The 6441-nt window shown below is 42.2% G+C and overlaps 1 long non-coding RNA gene across 1 annotated transcript; it reads right to left on the bottom strand.

Annotated features, from left to right (window-relative positions):
* Window positions 1-243: 243 nt before the first annotated feature.
* Window positions 244-3178, bottom strand: LOC139380690 (uncharacterized). The gene is made up of 3 exons (XR_011628455.1): window positions 3050-3178; window positions 878-977; window positions 244-353 (listed from the first exon to the last, which is right to left on the bottom strand). It is a non-coding gene; the product is annotated as an uncharacterized lncRNA (long non-coding RNA).
* Window positions 3179-6441: the final 3263 nt, after the last annotated feature.

Genomic DNA, 6441 nt, shown 5'->3' with positions numbered 1-6441 from the left:
ACCCTCCTCGTTGGAGAATAGCGTCAGTCACACCACGTTGTAGCAGCGCATGGCTTCTGGGTTCATCCCGGTCATCTTGTTCAGGTGAGGGATGGTGGTTTTTGGGTCTGCTCCGGTCCTGCAGGAGGAGGAAGGACAAACCTCAGAGTGAGCAGACACACCTGGAAGCCTGTGACCCAGAGGTTAATGGTTGCACTCCCCTGTGGTCTGCTTGCTCCAGGTGAAGGTTGGCGTCTTTGGTTCTTCCTCCATGCCTCTGGTTCGGGTGGTGAAGGTGTCTGGTCTGGGCTCTCTTTCTGTTGGTCTGCTCCCGGTGGTTGGCGGTCAGCTGGTCCTGGTCTGGTCGTGGTGGCCTGAGGGCAGATGGGGAAAAACATAAAAGCAGGGGAGGAGGGCTGCAGGCCAAGGGTAGAGGGAGTAAAAGCCAATTAATGCTTGATACGAAAATGTGGTCGGAGGCTCCGTATGGAGGGTGTGACGCAATTTCAAAGCCCCCGGAGGCATGCAGAGGCCAAATTGAGCTCCTTACCGCTTCAACGTGCACCTCCCAAATTTTGGAACAATGCAGAGGGCTCCGTATTGACATGATTTGTTGACAGTAGGTGGGAGCTGGAGGTCCGGTATAAACACAAACTCACTTCCTTGACAACGTCCTTCACAACAGCTCTGCTCAACTGCACAGCTCCGCGAAGCACAAGAAGTATGAATGCCCTGAATTCTGCAGAGGCCGTACCACCGTAAATGCTGCACAGCCAATGCAGACGTTGGAATGACCATACTGTGCCTTTTAGGCTCGCCTCAACAGCACTCTAATCGGAGGGGGAGTCTGGGGTGGTCCGTGGACTGGTGAGTCAGGTCACGGTCAAGCCACTGTTACCTTTCCATTTCCCCCAGTCCTTCCAGCGTATCCGGTCTTGTCCGCTGGACCAGTGAGACAGCACCATCCACGGTCAAGCCACTGTTACCTTTGCTCCCTCCTGGTTGTCCAAAGAAAGGGATAGTGAGAGAGAGGGTAGAGAGAGTAGAGAAAGGGATACAACCCCAGACAAATCTCCACCACGGAGTGTGATGCGTAATGAAGACAACCCAGAGTTGTTTTATTATTAAAATATGTCATGTTATAGCAGAATGCAAAAAAAAGAAAGGAAAAAACACATTTGAAGTATGTAAACAATATGAAGAAAGCCATGCCCCTAATAAGCCACACCTCTTGAAAATAACCTAAGGATTACATTAAAGAAGACCCAGCAGCTGGGTCAACTAGGGATGAGAGTAAAACCAGCACTCAGTTACCAAATAACCCAAATTAAACAAATATTTTTGATTCAACTACTTATTATTAAGTAACTACTTCTACGGGCTTTTTTTTTTGTTTACTCAATTGTCAGCCTGAAAAGTTTTCTGAACTACAACAAAATTGTTGGCACAAACTGTTATGTTAAAAGCACTGTGTGGGTGTAACTATACTAAAAAATATATATATATGTGAAATCAACATGCAACAATTTCAAAGATTTTACTGAGTTATAGTTCATATAAGGAAATCAGTCAATTGAAATAAATTAATATAGGCTATGGATTTTTACATCGCTGGGCAAGGGAGCAGCCGTGGGTGGGCCTGGAAGGGCATAGAACCACCCACTGGGGAGCCAGGCCCAGCCAATCAGAATGAGTTTCTCCCCACAAAAGGGCTTTATTACAGACAGAAATACCCCTCGGCACAAGGTGCACCTGTGTAATGATCATGCTGTTTCATCATCTTCTTGATATGCCAAACCTGTCAGGAGGATGGATTATCTTGGCAAAGGAGAAACACTCACTAACAGGGATGTAAACAAATTTGCACACAAAATTTGAGAGACATAAGTTTTGTGTGCGTGTCTGGGGAAAAGAAACCTGGGACAACAACTTTACATGTTGTGTTTATATTTTTCTTCAGTTCTACCACCATGAAGGTACTGGACAGCTCTGCGTCATTCCCCTTTCATCAGCGGTAGGTTAACTCAGAGAAAAGAGAAGAGGTGTGTTTGTAGATCTTTCTTTTTATCCTGAACATTTTGTGTCACACTAATAGGGAAGAAATTGACTGGTGCTAACAAAATACCCCTGTATGCACAAACACATTTCTAAACACACACTGACACACATAGTCAGTCACACAAGCATCCATACTACAGTGATGACACACAGCATAAACATATAGGTAGAGATGAGCAGTGTTTAAAAAATGTTGTATTACAACATTTTAATTACACTGGGCTGAACTACACACCAATGGATTTTGTAACAATATGCTTTCGAAAGCTATCATTTGTATTTTCAAAATACAAAAAAAATAAATCATACCATTTCTTTATAGCGGTTCACAATTTTGTGGCCCCCTTTCACCCTACATTGGTATCAAAAGTCTGATGGCACTATGGTGTGATGCTGAATGAACAAAATGTAAATGCATATGTAAAAATGAACAATTGCAAAGCTTGCTGAGTATTACTCAAATTAACTCCTCCCCAAAACAAGGCCAATGTCAATACCCAATGTACTTTGCAGTTGTCCATTTTTACATATTCATTTACATTTTGGTCATTAGCAGACCCTCTTATCCAGAGTGTCAGTGTGTTCAACTAAGGTAGATAAGCAACAACACATCACAGTCATAGCAAGTAAAACGTTTCTGTTACCATTACTGAGAATTATGTTAGTGGTGAAATTGTATTTGTATTCATAAATACAAAATACATGTACTTTAATTAAATACAGTACTTTACAACAGTATCTTATATTTTCATACATTGGTCTTTAGGGTATTTGAAGTTGTATTTTGAATTCTTCATTTATACCAAATCCCTGCATATAGACTATATCCAACAATACAGCTCAAAGCCAAGTGCTATCAATGCTCATTCAATGGTTCACCAGGTGAGTCTTTTAAAATGGGCCAGTGCTTTTCTCTGAACTGCTCAATGATCGATTGGGTACACTCCATATGAGGTTGCACTGACTGACATAAGCCTGATGAAATCACCCTCCCTCTCTTTCAGCCTCTTACCTGTCTTCTCTCCTTGTCTTGTTCTGTTTTTTCCTTTTTCCATTGCCTATCCCATTCTCTCATTTTTCAAACTCTTGTTTTTCTTTCATTCTCACATCTCCTCGTTTCTTTATCTGTCTCTCTAACCGCCTTCCCCGCTCTCAGGTCAGGCTGACTGGGCAGGCCAGGCCAGTGGCAGAGGTAAACAGCCAGTATTGAGGTAAGTTGGCACATATTGACATGATGAGCTGATAGGGTCATCAAAGGACATTACAGTAGGTGGTAGTAAAGGCAGAGAGGAAGAGATGATGTGAGAGGGTTTACTCTGCACAAAATCTGTCCATGCAAAATAAGACCAGCAAGTAAGTAGTGATGGGAAATCGAGGCTTTCTGAAGTCTTCGGTGCTTTCACCAAATTGAGCCGAAAAACAGTTCATTACACAGAGCTTCACTAGCTGTTCAAAATGCACAACAGTGACATCTGCTGGTCAGCAATAAATAGCAACGTGTTTGGTAGACATCTTGGTTCAGATTTTGTCCGGTCTGGACCAGCCTTGGTTTAGTCCAAACATAGACTTCTATAAACTTACTTATTTTCTACTTCCATTGAAAACCAAAAATGAGCCACACCTGTCAAGTGGGTGGATTATCTTGGCAAAGAAGAAATGCTTACTAAAAGGGATGTAAACAAATGTGTGCACACAATTTGAGAGAAGTAATATTTTCAGCTCATGAAACATGGGACCAATACTTTACATGTTGCATTTATATTTTTGTTCGGTGTAATTTGTTCCATCCTAGCCAAATGTCCTCATGTGCTTGCATGCGCCTCCCCTATCAAGGTGTTTTTCTACTTCGTAGCAACAATTTTTGTACATAGCTAGCTAACACTGTCAGCTTTCCTCAACAACTCCTGCTCTCTGACAACAGTCAGCTATCTACCAAGCGACAATAGCTACTTCATAAAAAAATGACAGCCTATATTTAGCTGGCTTTGCTATTGAAGGACTGCTAAATGAATGACTGACTTACCTTTCCAATAAGTTGGTGTTGGTTCTCACTTCTCAATGAATTTGAAATACCTTCACCATAGAATTCAGGCAGTTGCTGACAACACCCCTCATCAAATAGTCAACACCCCTTATCTAATATCCAAAGAAAGTATTGAAATAAGGTCTCCACCATTCCCGAGTTTGTGGACAACAATACCCATTTTTAAGCCGGAGACAAGACCATCTCATCATTACATAGAGTATCTCTGGTAAAGGTCAGTGACAGGAAATGACACACAGGCAGTGTCAGTGATGCCATCCATTCCCAGACAATGTGACATTCCCACCAAAACTCATGGAGGGAAGATTGGAATTATGAGAAATGCTCAACTGCGCAATGCATTTTTTGTGTATAAAAATGTATCATACAGCATGAAATGTTTTATCCTGATTCGCAATGGAAACCATGTGTTTGATACCATTCCACTAACTCCACTCCAGCCATTACCACGAGCACATCCTCCTCAATTAAGGTGCCACCAACCTTCTGTGGAGTAGACCATTAGATCTACTTTAGTTGGTCCACACTGTAGGCCAGGGGCATTCATCTCAACTCTTGGAGGGCTGTCAATTTGTGTCAAATTAAGACCTATAGACAACCAGGTGAGGGGAATTCCTAACTAATCAATTACCTTAATTGATGAATCAAGAACAAAGGAGGAGTGAAAATGAAATCAAATCAAATTGTATTGGTCACATACACATGTTTAGCAGATGTTATTGCGGGTGTAGCGAAATGCTTGCAGACAATTGAGTTTATTATAAGGTAGAATATGTTAAAGGTAGACTCAGCTAAATGATGTTGCCACGAGCAACACCGCTGAGATGCAAAACTTCGCTCTCACACAGTCACCCACAGTATCTGCACCTGTGCATGGGTTTGCTTCATGCTGTAACAGCGTGGGAGCCACGGGACCAAAACAACGGAGGAGTTGAGCCTTGCACTTCAACGCTCATAGCTGTTGCAGAAATTGACCCACTATGATCTGTACTTTCTGTGTCTATGTCATATCGCTGAGTCGACCTTTAAGCCAAGAAATGTAAATGTACAAGTGAACAGTGTGTACATATAGTTGCTACAGTATGTCCTACGCCATGAGTCGGTTCTCAACAGGTCTCGGGTATGTGTGTGTGTGTGTGTGACAGACAGACAGACAGAGGGATACCCTCTCCTCAGAAAGCTTCATTTAGATACTAAATCCTTGATGTCCAGAGTTCTATTTCAGATTTCAGGCAGTTAACAGATTACAGGGTACTGTATGGGTGCACATGTGCACGTACGCAGACAATAGCTGAGGTGTCTCTAAGGCTTCTTATAAGTGAGATAGTCCAATGCTCTGGGCTAGAAGACTAATGGTTACTACGAATTAGTAATCCCATCGGTTGAGAGAGAAAGGGAGAGAGGAAGAGAGTGGGCACAAGAGAGAGGGATCAAAAGAGAGGTTGGAGAGAGTGGGACAGATGGAGGGAGATAAGGTCAACTTTAAGAGAATTTAGCCAATGAGCTCACTGTAACGGTGCGTTTGGACTTCTAACCCCTTTTAAACATTGTGTATTTGGGTTGTACCATTGGATTTGTCTATTTATTCGGCATCTGTAGATGCAGATTATTAGTCTGTGTGAGTTAACGGGAGCTGACCTACAAGAGCAGTGTTTGTGAGACAAGGGCGGATCCCGAAGGGGGCTGGGTGTTTTTACAAAAATGAGTTTATTTTGACATTACAAAGAAAAACTTGTATAAACAATGACAACACTGTTGCATTGAGCCTTACTTTTGGAAAACCACATCAGTGTCCGACTTTCAGCTGTGGCAGATGCACCTTCCCTGACTTAAGCCTACTCCTTGTCTGAAGTTGGTTGCTTCAGCCTTTTCTATGCATAGACTTCGCTGACACCTGACAGATCTTACAACGCCTGGATATGTATTTTAAGTATCAGCTATGTTATATGTTATAGTTGTCAGTTGATGACAGTCGATGACGTGAGAATGTGCTTAGCTTCCCGCAAACTTTAGACCATGCATATACACACAGTTTCTAGTGGTTGAAGTATTGCATTTCAAGCAAGCAAGTAACCTAAACTGTAACAAATTGCTGTGAATGTACAGCAAAACTTTTTCTGTTACATACTGTAATTTTATATTACAGTACTACTAAGAGCAATACATTAATGGGGCTCAAGGGCATTCTGTAGGTGCTGTAATTTTACAATACTATTTTACAGTAAAGTACTGTATTACCGGTTTCGCTGTATATTTTCAGCAGCAGACTGAAGTATGGTGCATCCGTCTTTCAGATGGGACGTTAAACGGGTGTCCTGACTCTCTGAGGTCATTAAAGATCCCATGGCACTTATCGTAAG

Source organism: Oncorhynchus clarkii, chromosome 22, assembly GCF_045791955.1.
Source record: "Oncorhynchus clarkii lewisi isolate Uvic-CL-2024 chromosome 22, UVic_Ocla_1.0, whole genome shotgun sequence".
NCBI lineage: Eukaryota > Metazoa > Chordata > Actinopteri > Salmoniformes > Salmonidae > Oncorhynchus > Oncorhynchus clarkii.
Note: the sequence above shows the minus strand (reverse complement) of the source record. Positions and strands in the feature narration are given on the sequence as shown.